At 40.4% G+C, this 20,176-nt stretch overlaps 1 protein-coding gene across 4 annotated transcripts in view; it reads left to right on the forward strand.

The window, feature by feature from the left end:
* The first annotated feature begins 7,723 nt into the window (after positions 1-7,723).
* The window catches only part of osbpl3b (oxysterol binding protein-like 3b), a 214,669-nt gene continuing 202,216 nt past the window's right edge, over positions 7,724-20,176 (forward strand). For 2 of the 4 annotated variants that reach the window (XM_043689590.1, XM_043689594.1), the window contains exon 1: positions 7,724-7,944. The gene's annotated coding sequence lies outside the window, so the exon portion shown is untranslated. Of the gene's footprint in view, positions 7,965-8,000; positions 8,020-20,176 lie in introns of those variants that run through there. The other 2 variants (XM_043689591.1, XM_043689592.1) reach the window with 2 other exon arrangements.

Consider the following 20,176-nt stretch of genomic DNA (forward strand, 5'->3'; position numbering starts at 1 on the left):
AGGAGAATCGACGTTTCGGGCATAAGCCCTTCTTCAGGAATTTATATAACCTACAAAAGCCTCACAATTGAAGATTGATCTTTTATCAAATATTGCGTAATCTGCAATTATCACTAATGTTACTAATAACATAATATCATATTAAATAATGACCAGTTTTTACTTCAATTTATTTAGAATATGTTTTTATTTAATGGAATATCACATTGTTGGGATCAATCCTGGGTTTTACAGCTTCTGCTTTTCAGCCATTATAGACATTGTTCTTCTCGCCATTGCTGTTCTTGCTTAAACACTTTGTTGTGAATTAATTTTGCATGTGGTCACGTTTGGATTTAGACAGTGGAATGAACCTTGATTTCTATCCTGTTATGTTAGCTTTGCAACAAATGGAGCATTGTTTGAAATGCATGATTCTTTCCACACATTTTTGCATACTTTTGTCACACTTCCCGGCCAGTCTTCTACCTGCAGAATTATGAATATTTTACTCCACATACTGGGCATTTATTCTAAGTAATTTTATTGATCAACTTGCTGTATTTGTTCTCCAGGGATTGGGTAGACATTAATATTCAGAAATGGGCTTTGATGATTGTAACATTAAGAACCAAACAATTGTTTTGGCAACATTCATCTTTATCCATTTCGTGAAATGCAAATGTTTAAATGATATATTCTCCAACCCACATGATAATTTTTCTTGAATTTATATTTTTAAAACAGTTTACCCTAGTATTGCATTAATTTTAAGCATCATGAATATAAAGGAGTGTATAAAAGTTTTGCCATCTCTGCATTTGTTTTGATTTAAGCTCGTACAGTAGTAATTTTGTCAATCATCTGCCAAAGCAGTCAAACTCTTCTCAGTTTTGTCTCTTAGACTATGCTGTCAACTATATGTAGTCATTAATTATCCTAGTTGTTACTCATGTCTTCCACTGTGAAGACTGATGCAAAGTAATTATTCAGTTCCTCAGCCATTTCCTTGTTCCCTACGAATTCCTCTCCAGCGTCATTTTCCAGCGGTCCAATTTTCACTTTTGCCTCTCTTTTGCCCTTTATATATCTAAAGAAACTCCTACAGTCTACTTTTATATTACTGGCTAGTCTATGCTCATGTTTAATCCTCTCCCTCTTTATTTCTTTCTTTGTTGCCCTCTGTTGGTCTTTGAAAGCTACCCAATTCTCTGGTTTCCCCCTGCCCTTCATCATATTATATGCTTTCTGTTTGGCTTTTATGCTATTCCTGACTTACCTAGTCAGCCATGGTTGTCTCCTCCTCCCTGTATCATCTTCTTTTTCCTGAGGATGAATATCTGCTGTGTCTCCTGAATTACCCCCAGAAACTCCTACCATTGTTGTTCCACCATCTTTCCTGCTCGGCTCCTCTCAATATATTCTGCCCAACTCCTCCCTCGTGTCTTTATAGTTTCCTTTATTCAGCTGTAACACCATTATCTCTGATTCTATCTTCTCCATCTCAAATTGCAGAGTAAATTCTATCATATTATGATCACTGCTTCCTAAGGGTTCCTTCACCTTAAGCTCCCTTATCAAGTCTGCCTCATTGCATAACACTAAATCCAGTATTGCCTGTTGGCTCATGGGCTACACCACAAGCTGCTCCCAAAAGCAATCTCATAGACACTCCTCAAATTCCATTTCTTGCAATCCACCACCAACCTGATTTTCCAGTCTACCTGCACATTGAAATCCCCCATGATCACTGTAACTTTGCCTTGCTCCTCACACCCTTTCTATTTCCTGGTGTATCTTGCGCCCCAGCTCCTGATTACTGTTGGAGGCCTGTACATAATGTCAACTGTGTTTTTTTTTTAACCTTTGCAATTCCTAAATTCTACCCACACAGATTCTATACAATCTGACCCAACTTCATTTCTTACTATTGATTTAATTTCATTTCTTACTAATAAGATAACCCCACCGTCTCTGCCCACCTACCGATCTTTTCGATAGGAAGGATATCCTTGGATATTCAGCTCCCAATCCTGATCCCTATGCCCACTATGTCCTACCTGCCAATTTTGATCTGTGCCACAAGCTCATTTTCCTTATTTCTTATACTATCTATGTTCAGATATAACACCTTCAGTCCTGTATTAGCTGCCCCTCTTCTCATTGTCATTTGTTTGTCCGGTGTGCTTGAAGTTTGATTGTTAACCCTTTCAAACGCTCTGTCCTATTTGCATCTATGCTCAAGACTTTACTAACCTCTCTTGAGTTCTCCTTCCCAGTCATTTCTTTCATATTTTTCCACTCAGTTGAATCCACCCCTACATATGTTAACCTGCTGCTTTGTTTCCCACTGAAGTTTTACCCTTCTCTCCTCCAGTTTTCTAGTATAAAGTCCTGCTAACCAGCCTATTTACCCTTTTCACTAGAACATTGGTCCCAGCTCTGTTTAGGTAGTGACCGTCCCGGCAATACAGACCCCTCTGTTCCAATACTGATGCCAGTGCCCCAGGAAAGGTAACCCCTCTTTCCCACACCATTCTTTTAGCCATGTGTTTACTTCTCATGTCCCAGTGCTGATTTGCACGTGGCTTGGGCAGTAATCTGGAGATTATAACCCTTGAATACCTGTTCTTTAATTTGGTTCCTAGCTCCAGATAATCCCCGAGCAGCTCCTCTTTCCTGGTCTTGCCTACGTTGTTTGTTCCCAAATGGACCACAACAATTGGATTTCCCCTTCCCTCTTCAATATCCTTTCAAGCCAGTCAGAGATATCCCGTATGCTGGCACCAGGCAGGCAACACAATGCGGGACTCTCAATCCTGCTTACAAAGGATACTATCTATCTCCCTCATGATAGAATTACCTACAACCACTACTAGTCTGTTTTGCTCCCCCTTCTTGAATGGCCTCCCACACCACGGTGCAGTGGTCAGTTGCCTCATCCTCCCTGCAGCCATTTTCCTCATCCACAAAGGGAGCCAGTACCTTGTACCTGTTGGACAAGGTCAAGAGCTGAGGGCCCTCTGTTCCTGACTGCAGGATCCCTCTATCTGCCTTGCCTGCAGTCACATCCTGCTGTTCCCTGCCACTGATCAAACCTGAAGTTCTTAATCTACCATGTGTCACTGCCTCCTGAAACAAAGTGTACAGGTAACCCTCCCCCCTCCCGGATGTGCTGCAGTGTTTGAAGCTCAGATTCCAGCTCATCAAATCTGAGCCGGAGTTCTTCCAGCAACCAACACTTGCTGCAGATGTGGTCACTGCCGTTCACAATGGGATCAGCCAGCTCCCACATCATGCAGCTACAGCACATCACCTGTCCAGCCATCTCTACTCAAGTTAATTTGGTACTTTTATCTGTACTTTTACATGAAAAATACAATGAAATGTTTTATGCATCCACTTCTTCCCTTTGTTTGGTTTCACTCTAACCTAGCCAATCATAGCCAGAGCATACCTGGGTTATCACTCAAAGGTAAACTCCTTTACCTTAGACTGCTTGTGCATTATCAGTCAGGGGGAAAATTGCTTCCAGCTCAACATCAGGAAGATCATCAATTTTTGCTTATGCTACAAACTGCATTCCTTTGTCACTAACATTGGCCCTTTCTAAAGCTAAAGAAAATCATTCATAAACCTGAGGCTCTATTTTACCCTGGGATGGAGTTTAAACCTCAGATCCTATTTTACTCAGGGACAATACCTTTCACTTTCACCTTCACAAAATTGCACACTGTTAGTCCTATCTCGGTCCTGTGCTACCACTTTTCCATTCCTCCGTGTCATCCAGATTTGTTTCTTGTCATGTTGTCAGCTTATTCGCATCTAACCCTGCACTATTGGGAGCTAAAGACCAATAAATTCCCAAGACTTGACGGGATAAATCCTAGGGTTTTGAAGGAAGTAGCTATAGAGATAGTTGATGCAATAGTGATAATCTTCCAGGACTCCTTAGATTCAGGAAATCTCCCAGAGGATTAGAAAACTGCAAATGTAACATTTTATTTAAAAAGGGAAGGAGAATATAGAGGTAACTACAAGCCAGTTAACTTAAAATCTGTTATTTCAAAAATGATAGAGTCTATTATAAAAAATGTAATAGCAGGGCATTTAAAGATATATACGATTAAGTACAGTCAGCATGTCTTCTTGCCCATGATGAGATTTTCATTACTTTTTTTTTACATTTTTGGTTTGGAGCTGTGAATTGTGGGCTGAGAACTGAAAATGACATTTGGGCTGTGAACAACAGGTTGTCTTTTTTTAAAAACAACAAATAAACTGATCATTGTGCATGAGGCCGGGCCTGAAAGTTAACTATAGGTTGAACCTTGTTAAAACTGTTCAATAGGTGTTTTGACTCTGAAGAGGCATTATGCTGAGACAGATGGCAGATGTTTGAATGGTAACAGGCGTCTCATAGACAGACAACCAGTCTAACAAAGCAAAACCAGAGTTTGAATTGGATTTTGAACTGTGTTTAAGTCAGAAGGATTATGACTACCACAGCTACAGAATGGAGGTTTGATTGCTCCCCGGATGTCCTCTCAATACCAATCTTATTGAAAGTTGAGAGGGTACAATCTCAGTTATAAGATTTAAATGAATATTGCTTGGAGCCTACTGGAAGCTATCTGCATGCATCAGTGTCTTCAGTAACAAAGCAAGATACAATACAATGTGCCTATGATGTAGTAACTGCTTAAGTCAACTGGCCAGTAATATCTCATTTATTTTTTCACTGTTTTATCCCTTAACTGTGCCTGTTTGTCTGTCTGTCTTTGAGTGATGTTGGCTAGAATCAAAGGAGATTGAGTTTAAATCGTATACACTAATTAGATTACCTTGTGGTTTAACTTTGCTCTGCTAAAGCTACTGTATTATTAATACATTTTTGAGTTTTTCGTTTAAACTATAAACTGGATGTTTGATATTGATTATTTAAATTATTCAAGCATTTTGTATTATTTAATTATTTGAGTCTGGTACTGGTTATTCAAAAAGTCTGGTTAGGAACCACTGGGGTCAATTTTGAGGGTTGTCGAGTATCTTAATTTTACTGTGTTATAAATACAGAGATAGGGAGGCTGATTTGATTTAAGATGTCTCCGTTTTGTAACTTGGCAAATTTACAAGAATTCTCTGATGAGGTAACAAGCAGAACAGATAAAGGGGAAACAGTGGATATAAATCTATTTAAATTTTCAGAGGTGTTTGATAAGATATGATGCATTAGGCTGCTCCCTAGGTGCCCATGGCATTGGAGGTAGCACATTAACAGGGATAGAGGATTTCTTAACTAATAGAAAATAGAATTAGGACAAGGGAGACATTTTCAGGATGGTGTGCCACAAGGGTCAGCACTGAGGCCATAATTATTTTCAATATATATATATTGTGAAGATGCTGCTCCTTTAACAAGGTTATGCTGTCCTTGTTTTTTTTTCAAAAAGAGGTTGTAAAAGACAGAGGTTCTAATTTGTCTGGGATTCGGACACTTTGGTTATGGCTAACAGATACTGCCTAAGGCAATAATCAGGAAAAAGAGCTTTTAGATTTTTTTTTAAAAAACACTTGTACAATGAAAGGCAAGTGGCCAGTTCTCCCAGTTCAGGGATTTTTCTGGTTTAGTCTAGTTTTAGGTAGAGACCCAAGAAGCTGCTGAGAAAAAGAGGTTCCATGTTTCAGCCTATGATCCCTTTCTGCAATGTCTCTCTCCTGTAAGAACCTGTGTTCAAATTTACCTTTTTGCCAAGCAGTGTGTTTATGGGATGTTGCAGGAAATCAGAACAGCTCTTTGTTAAGTTGTAGGGGATAATGTGTAAGTCAGATTTTCAAATAGTTGTTATTCTAAATTCTGTTTTCTTTTGCTTGTGTTTCATTTGGTAGTCTGTAAATAAAGTCTGTTTTAATTCAACTTGAGTAGTTTGACCAGCTGCATCACTTCTGGAATATCCACCTTACACCTGCTTAACACAACTAGAAAAGTTAGGGTCTGGGCTATCCCCTTGAAATGTTTAGAGGGGGTCTGGCCTGGTCCATAACAATATTAATGACTTGGATAAGGAAAATGACATAAAAATAAGTGGGGAGGCAGTTGGTGAAGATGACACAATCAGTCAGCACGAGGATGTAAACAGGTTAAGCAAGTGGGCCAGATTTGGGCAGATGGAATATAATGTGGGAAACAGTGAGGTTATGCACATTGGCAGGAAGAATAAAGGAGTTCAATATTATTTAAACATAAAATGCCGCAGAAAGCTACAGAACAGAAAGATTTATTATCCTTTATCCATGAATCACAAATAGCTAGCATCCTAGTTCAGCAGGTATTAGGGAAGGGGAATAGAATATTGGTCTTTATTTCAAACATAAAAGTAGGAAGGTTTTGCTAAAACTATACAAGAAGCTAGTCAGATCACAGCTCGAATTCCATGAACAATTTTGAGCTCCTTATTGAAGAAAAAAAAATATTGATACTGGACACAGTCCATAGGAAGTTCACAATGCTATTACTAAATATGGAGATCGTATGAGAAGAGATTGAATCGCTTGGGCTTGTCAGAATCAACCTACTCAACCTCTTCCATTTCAATATTCATTGTGTGATTTTTTTTTCGAATTTCCTTGGAATTTTTTTTTACGAGAAACTACATTAGTGCAACTTGTTGTTATGCTGACAACAAACATCATTCCCGCCACTTAGCGTGGCTTGGCTCCATCTCTGGTCCAGTAAACTACTTATCGTGAGTGATAAGATTAAATTCCCTAAGATTAACCAGAGGAGCACTGATGCTACTATTTTCTGATTTGAATTGAATCAAATGATTTATTGACACGTGTATTCTATATAAAATGCAGTGAAAAGTTTATACCGTCGCCATGCATCATCTGTATCCTTGCTATTATGTCCATATTTCTCTTGGTATGGTCATTCAGGCTGAACCAGATTGTGTGTTCCAACGCTCGAAGCTAAGTGCAAAGTAACTATCAGCAACTTTGCTTACAACTGCCTCTCCAATAGCGCTCGACAACAATCACACCCTTATCGATGCCTTTGTCACTTACAGGTTAGATTTGATACATATTCTCATTTCTAACCCCCTGAGCTCCACCCACTCTAAGCACCAACTTATCCAAATTTCTATTACCTGCCACACAAGCCCCATTTGCCCATCACTTTACATTGCTCACAACTCCGTGAGGGAGACTTTGTTCCATTCACTGACAGTAGGAAGCGCTATTTCTAAACGTTTAAATAAACACTTGCATTTACGTAGCACCCTTCGAGACTGCAGGATGTCCCAAAGTCATTGAAATACATTCTGCACATTGGCAAGAAGAAAATAGATTGGAAAACATTTGTGTCGCACTTTTAAATATATATATATAAACTGTGAAGATTAAGTCTGCACTGTTGGCAAAGTACTAATGTCTGATTAAGTTACCTCTCGACTGATTCGGTTTTTCTTGTAATTCCGTGTTTGTTCGTTATGCAAGAAAACGGCATTGATCGAAATGTAGAGGGCAATTTCTCCAATCTAGACAGACACGATGAGCCCAAAGGCAATAAGGGGTATTCTTGCATACATGTTCCCATTGCGTAAAAAAAATTCTTCAGGAGAGCATCTCCAAGCACTCGAGTCACCAGCGCCTTCTCTACCTCCCAAGAAGCTGCCATCAATAAGCAACTTGAAAGGGCCGTGTTGATTGACAAGATCGCGTCATGGAAATGCTGTGGGAGAGGGCGGGTTTGGAACTCCTGCTGCAGCCGCTTCCGTCTCATTAGTGGATGCTGGGCGTCTTTGGGTCTGGTTAAAATTTGAATGAGTTTCTGTCTCGACTCTTTGGGTTTTTTCTTTTTGCGTTCCCTCTCGCGTGCGTTGTAAACAGGCGGGGAGCGGAATCGACCTAATTTCTTCTCCAGAGAAACAGTGATATCTCGGGAGCTGAGCCCTTCAGTGGGTAAGTTGCAGAGCTGTGAGGTGAGTGGTGAAGTCAGGCAGAGAGGGAGGGAGCGAGCGAAGGTGGCCTCTGCAGGTGAGGGGATAGGGTTGTGATGAGCCAGCCTGTTTCTAGATTTCCTGCACCCTGTTTCTAGATTTCCTGCACCCTGTTTCTAGATTTCCTGCACCCTCTGGAGTCAGTCAGAACCTGTGTCTCCCACACGAAACCTGGCGAAAGCAGGAGAACTTTTCTTTCAAAACGTCAGCGCCAGATTATGTTACACTCCGAGAGAGAGAGAGATTCCAACCAAAACATATATCGCCCATTAACTGCTTAATGTCAATTACTTTCAAGCCCCTATTTGAAAAAGTATTTCCTGAAGTAATTTTTTAACACGCACAGTGCTCAGCGGCGATGAAGTGTCCCTTTTTTTCTAAAAAAAAGAAATGACTTTTATTCATATAATGTGTGTATAGGAAATGTGTGTTTGCGAATTGCTGAGGGAATCGCTTCGTTTATTTTCCCGCCGGAGAGACCTGAGTTTGTTTTTTTTCCCCAAAACTGAACACGCTGCGGGAGCCTAGTAATAACCAGTTGGAGATTTTTTAAAAACGACCAGCTGTTTGTGAAACGAGTCAAACGAGATCGTAGCGTAACTAGTCATTGAGGGCTGCAGGAAATGGCTGAGGGCAGTAGGGATTGCAACACAATGCCACAAATATTTTTTTAGCGAGCAGATGTGCTTTCTGCTTCTAGGTGTGCTTTGCCCGCAAACTGTGGCTATTCCTTTCCGAGCGTGATCGACAAGATCTGAGCAAGGATTTCCGTTGTTGAGTAGGAGCCTAGTTTGCATGAATCTGGCTTTGTGACCATTGATACTGAGTTAAAAATCACACAACACCAGGTCCAAATCATTGATACTGAGCATTCCTTGAATGGTGTCATGCATGACCTCAGTATCGAGAAAACGGATGGAACAACCAGCGACTATTATTTGTCATCTGAACTAATTGCGGAAAAAAACTGCTTTAACTTAATGTAACTTTCAACACAACTGTAGTTCAGTTTTAGGAGGGCTGAGTCCTTGGACATGCTCATTTTCCCCGAGATTCAGTGCTTGAGGCAGGTATTTGCTTCCAGCTGTGGAAGAGGATATTAAGGGAAGAAGGTTTGTCCTGGTGTGAACAGCACCTTGCTTTTTATAGTTTAAAAAAAATCTCACAACAGCAAGTTTATTTGGAAGTACAAATTTGTACTTCCAGTCCAACACCAGCAACTCCACATCGTTGCTTATTATAGGAATGCCTTTCACATCCCTGAGTGCTTCAGATAACAGAATGGAATACAGCTGTTAAGGCAGGTATGTAGAGTTGAATAGATTACCAAGCACTTGGTCCAAGAGATATCTATTTGGAGGAAGAGAGTTATGGAAAATCATGCAGGCAGGTCATTCTGGAAAGTGGAGCCGAGGAAGCTGAAAGCTTTGCTGCTAATGATAAAAATTCCTTTATTTCCTTCAGTCTCCCCAGAGCTTTACAAGATAGATTGCACGTAAAAGTTATTCAAATGTGTAATACTAAGGCTTACAAAGATGATATATAACATACTAACAAAAACAGAAATTGCAGGAGAAACCTAGCTGTTCTAGCAGCATCGGTGGGGGGAAAACAAAATTTATGTTTTGAATCCAGTGATTCTTCAGAACGGTTTCCCTTCTTCATCCTGTTTTCTCTCCACAAACACTGCCAGAACTGCTGAGTTTCTCCAGCAATTTTAGTTATGTTTCGGGGGGGAGAGGCAATGTTCAAGTGGTATTATTGTTGGATTGTTATTTGAATTTTTAAAAAGGCTGGCAAGGTGGCTCAGTAGTTAGCAGCACTGCCTCCCAGGAACCTGGATTTGAGTCCATTTTGGGATGGCTCTGTGCAGAGTTTGCACAATCTCCCCATGTCTGTGTGGGTCTCCTCTGGATGCTCCAGTTTCCTCCTGTGGTTCAAAGATGTGCATGTTAGGTGAATTGGCCACGCTAAGTTTCCCAATATACAGGGATGTGCAGGCTTAGGTGGGTTAGCCATGGGAAATGCAGGGTTGTAGGATGGGGAGGAGTCTGGGTGGGGTGCTCTTCGGAGAGTTGGTGTGGACTTGATGGGCTTAATAGCCTACTTCCACACCAGAGAGATTCTGTGATATCCACCTGCAGTCCTTTGTTCATATAAAATAGTAAATAACCGATAACATACAATCATTTGTTTGGTTAAATAGCGTGGTTCCAGACCTTATGTGATAGTGGCATGATTCAGTGCTGTTTACATTTTGGATGGTAAAGATAGGTTTATGTTTTATATAGACCATAAGACACAAGAGCAGAAATTAGGCCATTCAGCCCATTGAGTCTGTTCCACCATTCAGTCATGGCTGATAAATTTTTGAACTCCATTCTCTCGCTTTCTCCCTGTCACCCTTGATCCCCTTGATACTCAAGAACCTACCTATCTCAGTCTTAAGTGTATAATGCCATTAGTGACCACCAGACATCTCAAAGTGTTGTACATAAATATTTTCAAATGCTGTTACTGTGTAAAGGCAGAAGTGCAGCAGCTAATTTGTATACAGCAAACACCTACACACAATTGACCATGAAATCTGTTTTGTTGACTGAGAGTCAGGATACTAGGGATGGCTCCTCTGTTAGTTGTTAAAATAGTATCATGGGATCTTCTATGTTGAGTTATGAAAGCAGGCGGGTCTTGATTTAACATCTCATCCAAAAGACATGAACAGGAACTTGATACTTTTCCAGTGGTATACATGATAAAAGCTTGAGTACAATGGCCTGAATGAATCTTGTTGTAAATTGCGTGTTGGAACAAATTTGGTGGCTGCACAATGTAATTCAATGTGGAATGGCCTCTGCCAGCTTCCTCTGAGTTGTAACTTTATATGCATGCTATAGAGGAAAATGAACAATTATGTGCAGCCATAGTTGTGAAGAAAGATTGAATTGATGCAGGTATCTTATTACAAAGGAGGTAGTATGATTACATTGGTGGTTAGAGCATTGTGGAATGACATGAGGGACTGAACTTGTTTAAATGTGCAAGTGGATTTGAAATGGGTGTGCATGAAGTCTGAAATGATAACCAGTGAGGCAGAATCCTAGCTTTTTATTTTGGAATGCAGGCAACTTATCTTGCAATTGAGAGAATTATAAGGATCTGATATCATAATTTTTTGAAAGGAAGAAAATGCACTAACAAGAGTTTGATAGGTGAGAATTGATGCAAAAATATTAACTGAAGTGTGGTGTATATTAAGTTGGTTGAAGTTTAAGTGGTCAAGGTCCACAATCAGACTTCAGTAGGAATTTCTAAACTGTTGTAGGCATATTGAGTGAGGAAGGCGATGAGGGGATTCAAAACAAGGGAAAAAACTTATCAACTGCTGATAAGATCTAACCCAAGCAATCCATTTCATTTCCACCATTTCTTAATCTTTGTGCATATGTGAACAAATAAGTCAATTCCAATAAATCATTTGTCAGTTTGACTAACTGTCCCAAAGACAAGGGCATACAGCATAGACCAGGGGCAGCTGCAGAGTTTATCCCAGGGAAACAGGCTTTAGTGCTATTTGATCACTACTTGAGTTTCCTCGAGCAAGTCAAAGGTCTCCATGGCTTACTCTTTCAAGTACGGAGTCAGCAGGGACATTTGGCGAACAGGAGACTATCATTTGCATTTACCTGATTTTTTTCACCTTCCCCTTTTACGAGGAGAAGCAACAAGCTGGCGGTTTCCCAGAGGTATGTTGGACATAGCATTGGACTTGGAGAAGTTGAATGCTTCAGACTGTTGAGTTCAGTTTCTGTCGCAGGTTCTGGAAGACTTCCAATCTCCAGGTTTACATCCCTGGGGAAAGTGAAATATAAATGTCGGGGGCCTGTTCCTCTAAGCACTGATCAGAAAGGCTAGAAGGAATAGGATAAGATAGATGAAGAGCACCTTGTCTTTTCACCCTGTTCTCTATAGTCCTCTGGACACGACATTAAGTTATAGTCATAGAGTCATAGTCATAGAGATGTACAGCATGGAAACAGACCCTTCGGTCCAACCCGTCCATGCCGACCAGACCCAACCCAATCTAGTCCCACCTGCCAGCACCCGGCCCATATCCCTCCCAACCCTTCCTATTCATATACCCATCCAAATGGCTTTTTAAATGTTGCAATTGTATCAGCCTACGTGTGAAAAAGTTGCCCCTTAGGTTTCTTTTATATCTATCCCCTCTCACCCTAAACTTATGTCCTCTAGTTCTGGACTCCCCCACCCCAGGGAAAAGACTTTGTCTATTTACCCTGTCCATGCCCCTCATGATTTTGTAAACCTCTATAAGGTCACCCCTCAGCCTCCAACGCTCCAGGGAAGACAACCCCCCTGTCAAATCCTCCAACCATAGCTCAAATCCTCCAACCCTGGCAACATCCTTGTAAATCAACTTTAGATCATAATTTTTGTCTGCTCTACCTTATGTTATTTTGTATACTTCTTTGTTTCTTTTTGTTTTCCCCTTGTGTTTATAGTTTGATCTTAATTTGGTTCTTTTTTATCCCTTCATGATACATGCAAATAGTTTCCATGTCGCACTTCATTTTAGATCCAACCTTTTGTTTCTTCACTATACCCAATACTGTTGTTTTTGGCTACTGCATGATGACGTTTGTCATTATTTAATCTCTCCTTGTTGATGTTCTATCACAGATTTTACCACAGCATCACCTCCCTCCCCACTAACTTAAAAAACACTTGCTAAACTAAACAGATTTATGATAAAGGACATTGACTTGAAGTCTTAATTCCTTTTCTCCACAGATACGGCCACACCTACTGAGTTCTTCCAGCATGGAGGCTGGTACATTTGCAACATTTAAGAGGCATTTGGATGGATATATGAATAGGAAGGGTTTGGAGGGATATGGGCCAGGTGCTGGCAGGTGGGACTAGATTGGGTTGGGATATCTGGTCGGCATGGACGGGTTGGACCGAAGGGTCTGTTTCCATGCTATGCATCTCTATGATTCTATGGTCTCATCTATCACCTGAATAGTGAGTAGTGCTGTTAAGAGATTGTTATATATACATTATAATTAGTGTATTTGGTATAAAACTTGTGCATTAAAGGAGTAAGAATATTAAGCCAGTATGCTCATTGGGGTATATTGGCAGGTGATAGACAGGCAGGTGATACACAATGCGTCAAGCTTGATATCCTCTGCACCAAGAAGTTGAGTTGCTTACATGAGTGCCAGTAAGGAATGCACAGTCTAACCTTGTGGGAGGTAAGAGAAATATTAAATTGTTACTTTGGCATAGTATTTGCTAGGGAAAGTGATAAGGTTTGGACTGGACCCAGTTTTTAAACTGGATTAGGTATGATAGAGAGAATAAGTTGAATCAATAAAAATCTGATAAAACTTATAGATAATGTAAAATTGACAGATAAGGTGAGTACTGGAAGAAATTCAATTGACAATAGAGTTAGCTTAATGTTTTTCAGCTTGATAGTGGAATTCTTAGTCAGAAATCACACACCAGGTTATAAACTTAACAGGTTTATTGGAAATCACAAACTTTCAGAACACTGCTCCTTCATCAGTTGAAGTGATTTCTAACTTTGTTCGCCCCAGTCCAACACATCATGGAATTCTTATTTCGAATTGTAACCAAAAATGCCTGGTAGCCAAGCACGTAACTTCTGTGGCATGGTGGTAGTGTCCCTGTCTCTGGCCAGAACCTCCAGGTTCAAGTGCTATCTGTCCCAGACGTGACCTTGCTCCAAGCACCTCTGCATTCTTATCCATACTTGAATTTGTTTTTCATGTACTTGCAATTTCCTGTGCATCTCATTTTCTTCTATTTCATTATTTAGAGCAAAGCTTCAGCTGCCTCAGTAGATCCATCTGGCATGCTGAACTCTTTTACCATTTTTATGGTCCTCCTTTAGAAGCTTAAATCATTTTTATACAAATGTTCAATCACCCTAAATACTTTCTATTGACTCTTTTATTTCCCATTATTCTAGTAACTCATGTAAAGCACTTCAGGAAGTAATGCATGAATAAAATTTCTTGCTGCATTAGGTGGAGTTGATTATCGGTAATTTGACTGCTGTTCTGAAATTTTAATGCATTCTAAAATGTTTGATGTTGGTGATCAGTGACTCCAATTTGGACTTGCAATATTTGCGCAATCTTTGTTAAACTCAATTTGTTGCATCCCCCAAACTCAGATTTGGGCTTCAGTGTTGAGATTGCTGTGATTTGCAAAAATCTGGCAGATGGACTATTTGGGGAAATTGGGGCTGGATAAAGTATGTGATGATTTTTCATATTCACTTTTGTATTCTGCATCTAGCTTCTCCTGCTTTCCATTGTTGACTTGTAGAGTCATAGAGATGTACAGCACATAAACAGACCCTTTGGTCCAACACATCCATGCCGACCAGACATCCCAACCCAATCTAGTCCCACCTGCCAGCACCCGGCCCATATCCCTCCAAACCCTTCCTATTCATATACCCATCCAAATGCCTCTTAAATGCTGCAATTGTACCAGCCTCCACCACTTCCTCTGGCAGCTCATTCCATGCACGTACCACCCTCTGTGTGAAAAGTTATTGCATAGGTCTCTTTTATATCTTTCCCCTCTCACCTTAAACCTATGCCCTCTAGTTCTGGACTCCTCGACCCCAGAGAAAAGACTTTCCCTATTTACCCTGTCCATGCCCCTCATAATTTTGTAAACCTCTATAAGGTCACCCCTCAGCCTTCGACCCTCCAGGGAAAACAGCCCCAGCCTGTTCAGCCTCTCCCTATAACTTAAATCCTCCAACCCTGGCAACATCCTTGTTCATGTTTTCTGAACCCTTTCAAGTTTCACATCTTTCCGATAGGAAGGAGACCAGAATTGCACACAATATTCCAACAGTGGCCTAACCAATGTCCTGTACTGCCGCAACATGACCTCCCAACTCCTGTTCTCAATACTCTGATAAACGAAAGCATACCAAAGGCCGCCTTCACTATTCTGTCTACCTGCGACTCCACTTTCAAGGAGCTCTGAACCTGCACTCCAAGGTCTCTTTGTTCAGCCACACTCCCTGGGACCTTACCATTAAGTGTGTAAGTCCTACTAAGACTTTTATTAAAATTAAGTTTAGTCAATGTAGCTAATTAAGTTGTGATTTGCTAAATTTGCTCCATGGTCCTCAACAGCAATAATTCTAATAAAAAGATGACTCTTATGATTTTGTTTTTGCACTGTTGCCTGACGTCCGTGTCTGCAGAAGTGGTTGAACATTTTTAGATCAGTGACTGAAGGAAACATTGATGTTTGTAATCCTATTAAGATTGGTGTTTCTTGATATTTTTTGTGGGAAGGTTATTGGCACTACTATTTTCACTTTTTTAAGTAGCGCATCAGTAGAGTCAAAACCCCATTTGACAGTTTTAAAAATAGTGCATGTGTAGGACTTTTGATACAGTAACACCAATAATAACCTATTAGAGATTAGTGGGCTTTTGTGTAAATGCAGTGGCCTTTGATTTTGTACAGAAAATTATACTAAATAAAGATAGCTTGCTGTTGATGGGGGCGGAGGGAGGAATTAATTCCTGTAGCTATTATCAAGTTCAGTAAAGGGATGTATGTTGCCTTTCTGTTTCTTAGGATGTTTATATTCCACAGCTGTTTTCGGAAATAGTTCTGCCACACAGAGTAAGGCTCCTGGCGCTGTTACAGTTAGCACATTAATGCTACATGACTGATTGATTACTCACTGTCCACTATTCAAACAGTCTAAAAATAATTGCAAGTATCCTGTTGTTTTTAAGCCTATATTCAAAAACTGTATTTGGCGAATGTGACTGAGGAAAGCTGAGCAGGTCACTGGAGTACATTTGATTTGTCGTCAGTGTACTTGCCTCTTCAGACATTTGTGGTTATTTCTGAGAGTAACTATGGTCAGCACTGAAGTTGTCTTTGGGTCAATAAAGTGACACCAGATAAGGATCTGTGTTGGTAGTATGCATAGCTTAACGAGTTAAAATTACAAAAATCTCAGATTTATATAACGGAGTTTGATGTCCATGTGACTTTTATCCAATCCCTTTTTCTTTTTAACAAATGGCATGTTTGAAGACTCGAGCAAGAGTGTAAAACGTGAGCTGTTGTTCAAAAACTTCACATTGTTTGTAACGTTGTAGGAGATCAAGGCCATAGTGCTCACAGTGAGACATATATAATGAATGAAAATGACAGGTGATGAGAAGGTTGAGGTCTGAAGGAAGGTCTTCTGAAAGTTATTACCTGCTCCACTTTTGGCCTTACCTGTGTAGCGGACACCACAGAACTTTGTTGATACCAGTGCCCCTCTGGGTATTCCTTTCCTCCGACTCCAGTTTTTTCATCCCATCTCATTCGTTGCTGTATTGTCACTGTGTTTTGACTTATTGCTTTCTTTGATATGAAAGGATTAATCCTCACCAAAAATCTCAGACTTAACAAGACTTCCTCCTCTCAATGAGTTTTGAGCGTGGTTTGATACTGAACTTTGTTTCATCATCTCTGCCCTGTTACAGTTAGCACATTAACGCTACATGACTGATTACTCCACTGTCCACTATCCAAACAATCTAAAAATAATTGCAAATCACCAGGAAGCTTCTCGTCACCCAGCTGTCTCTTTCTCATCGCTACTGAATCCTCGTTTCACTATGACCATTTCTCTGGCATCCTTTCAGTGAGAACTGCTGGTGTGGTATCACATCTATGAGCTGAATCTTAGCAGAAATTGACTAAGTGTCAGTTTTAGTGAGTTTCATGGACAGTTGCTCTCTGCACACCATTGTGTGGTTTTCCATTATCTTCCCATAAAAGCCTCATTACCTATGCAGTATACCCCTATGGCACCCTTGCATGCTATACTCACCTACTTTCCACCGGTGGAAGCTCTAGCCACTGCTTAGATCTCTTGGGACTCAAATACCAGCGCCATCTTTAAAGCCTAGCTGTGCGACTGGACAAGCACTGTACAATGGGACTGCTTGCTCTTTGAGGCCGAAACCTTCTCACTTCCTATCTCAAGCAATTCTCCCAAATTGTGACCAGTGCCTGTGACATTCAGTGACTAGCAAGAGTCCAGTTTCTCTGTTCCCCTACTTTGACAAACCCATATGTCTTTGAATTTGCTGTGCACCATCATCTCCAATACATCCCTAATATTATTGTCAAACCACCTGACAAGGGTGGTTCTCTTGTTTGGGCAGCCACTCTCTTCCTGGCTGAGATTGAATACCAACTCTTAATTCTTCCTCTGCGCTGGACCACGATCACTACTTCAAACATCAAACCATCTTTTTCTTTCAGATGCTCCTTGACCTGCCCTCTTTTGGAGATCAATCCTTCACATACTCCAAATGTGTAGTACCACCAATTCTGAATAATTCACTTATCCTTAAATTGGACTGCTTGGTTGATTCATTGGTTCAGCCTTTTCTTCACTTCCTGCACCTGACCGATTCCTTTTCACCATAAACGTCCAATCTCTCTGCAACTCCAATCCTGCAGGGATGACGTAAGGGCTCTTTCTCCTCCTGATTGGAGTCCAACAAATTTCCAGCACCACCTCCTTGTGTCTGGATGAACTTGTTCTTGCTGTAAACAGCTTCTCCTTTCCTAACACTCATGCTTCCAAATAAAAGATGTGGATTTTGCAATACAAATTCATTCGCATGTGCTTCCGCAGTCATAATAGTGGATATTGCAAGGACGTAAAAGCAGGCTTTTCCAGGTGGAGATCTGTAATGTACAAGACTTTGAAGAGATTTAGATTTAGAATCTATTGTCATGTACACGTTTACAACAAAAATACAATGAAAAGTGTTATAAATCTCCCTACCATGGTGCCTATACTAATGACAGAAGTCACAAGTAAATTCATAACTGACAATACAAGCAAATTCAAGACAAAAGAGGAGAGTAGATTATGTCCATGGCAAAGTTGTAGCAAAATGTTCATCGATAGGGATGGCAGAATGGAAGGTAAGAGGAAATGTCAGTCTTAGGCTTGATCTCTGTTAAGTTGAGATTAGTTTGCCAGATGACACTGTCAGCAGGTTTGAACATTTTAGGGTTGGACCTGAGGGAATGGAAGTGCTGCAGATTAGGAGATGGGTTAGAGTTAATAAGGAGAGTTGAGGAATTGAGATGATAGAAGTCATCCTGCAAGCATCCAGCTAGGGTAAAAGGCCACAGGGAAGTGCAGAAATGAAAATGCAGGACAGGAGATGGGATCAAACGTATGAGGTAGGGGAGATTGACAGAAAGATTCCTGGCTAAATAAGTGGTGGCAAAAGTAATGGACACACAGCTCAGAATTGTGCTAACCACTAGTCTTTTGAGCTATCAACTGTTGGTGATTGGTTTTTTTTGGTTTTACAAAATTTCAAATTTCCACCATATATGGTATTTTGCTTTATTATGAAGTTTAATTGTATTTTGTGTTGTACTGCAAGACAAAAAGCTATTTAGCGTCTTTTCTGAAAAATCAGAACTGCCCCTTATTTTTTGGCAAAATTCCCCATGTCTTAGCTGCTGTGACGCTCCATTTAACATGCTGCTGCTTTTGTTCTAAACCTTACCGTTTTGACCTTCAGGTGAGAATAGCCTGAAGGAGACCATTTATATAGATTTGACTTGGAAGGAGAAGTAATGTACCTGGTGAAAATGAATTCTGGGTAGAATGTCTGATAATGTATCTGAACATTCACTTTCAGGCTAAAAGGCAGGGGAGGAATGCGGTCAACATTGTTCTCAATTTTGCTGCATTCCTAATGGAGGTCAGATGTCGCGTATCGGCAACTAAAGTGGAACAATTGCCTGAACAAGAATTGCCTATGCACCATTCAAGAATTGCATTTATTTCTTTGTTAGGCTGTACGTTTTCCCAGTTCTGACTGAGCATGAGTCCAGATCGCAAAATGTCGGGAAAGTTCAGAGTGTTCATCTCTTGGCTAGAGCTGCAATTTTTCTCTCCTTTATTTATTGTGATAATTTGTCTGTTTTTAGAAGCCATGGGTAAATCCTTTCCACAAGTTGTTGAAATTTATTTCTATAACTGTGTATCTCTTCGCTTGCTCTCATTATTTGTTGGTACTGTCACTGAAATCTAAATTGTAAGTGCCCTTTGTATTATAAGGGGACTGTAAGTGGTTGTTACTTAAATAGTGGAATTTAAATTTAATTTTAAAAATTGACATTGTGTCTAACAATGACTGTGAAACCATTGTCAATTGTTGGAAAAACTGTTCTGGTTCATAATGTCCTTTAGGAAGAAAACAACTGTCCTTACCTGGCATGGTCTACACATGACTCCAGACCCACAGCAACAAATTGTTTAACAATTTATTGCTTACTGATGCCTAGTTTGGATTCTGCCAGGGCCACTCAGTGCCTCACCCTATTTACAGTCTTGGTCCAAACACTGATGAATTCCAGAGGTGAGAGTGATTACCCTTGGCAGCAAGACCGCAGTTAACCGAGTGTGGGTTCAAGGAGCCTGAGCAAAACTGTAGTCAATGGGAATTAGGGAAAACCCACTGCTGGTTAGAGTCATACCTGACTAGTGTCTAGGTTTCATCAATGACCTTCTCTCCATCATAAGCTCAGAAGGGAATGTTTGCTGATTGCAAATTTGCAATTCTTCACATTACTGAAGCAATCCATGTCCAAATGCAGCAATGACGTGGAGGTATTGGACTGGGATGAACAAGGTCACTAATCACATGGTAGGTTTTAGTCCAACAGGTTTATTTGAAATCACAAGCTTTTGAAGCACTGCCCCTTTATCAGGTGAAGACTTGTCAAGTCCGAAGCTAGAAATCCTGCAAAGAGTAACTTGCTGCTCTTGCCTCACTTTTTGACTTTCCAAAGCCTGTCCACCACCTACAAAGGCACATTTTCAGTAGTGTGATGGAATACTTCACATTTACCTGGATTGGTGCACCTCCAGTACCAGTCGAGAAGCTTGACACTATCAGCAAAAGAGCTGGCTTGATTGCCACATCTACAAACATCCACTCTCTCCACCATGAACGATCAGTAGCAGTAATGTACTAATTGTAGGATGCACTACAGAAATACACCAACCCTCCTTTAAATAGCACCTTTCAAACGTGACCACTTCCATCTAGAAG

The sequence above is a fragment of the Chiloscyllium plagiosum genome, chromosome 5 (assembly GCF_004010195.1).
Source record: "Chiloscyllium plagiosum isolate BGI_BamShark_2017 chromosome 5, ASM401019v2, whole genome shotgun sequence".
NCBI classification, from domain to species: domain Eukaryota; kingdom Metazoa; phylum Chordata; class Chondrichthyes; order Orectolobiformes; family Hemiscylliidae; genus Chiloscyllium; species Chiloscyllium plagiosum.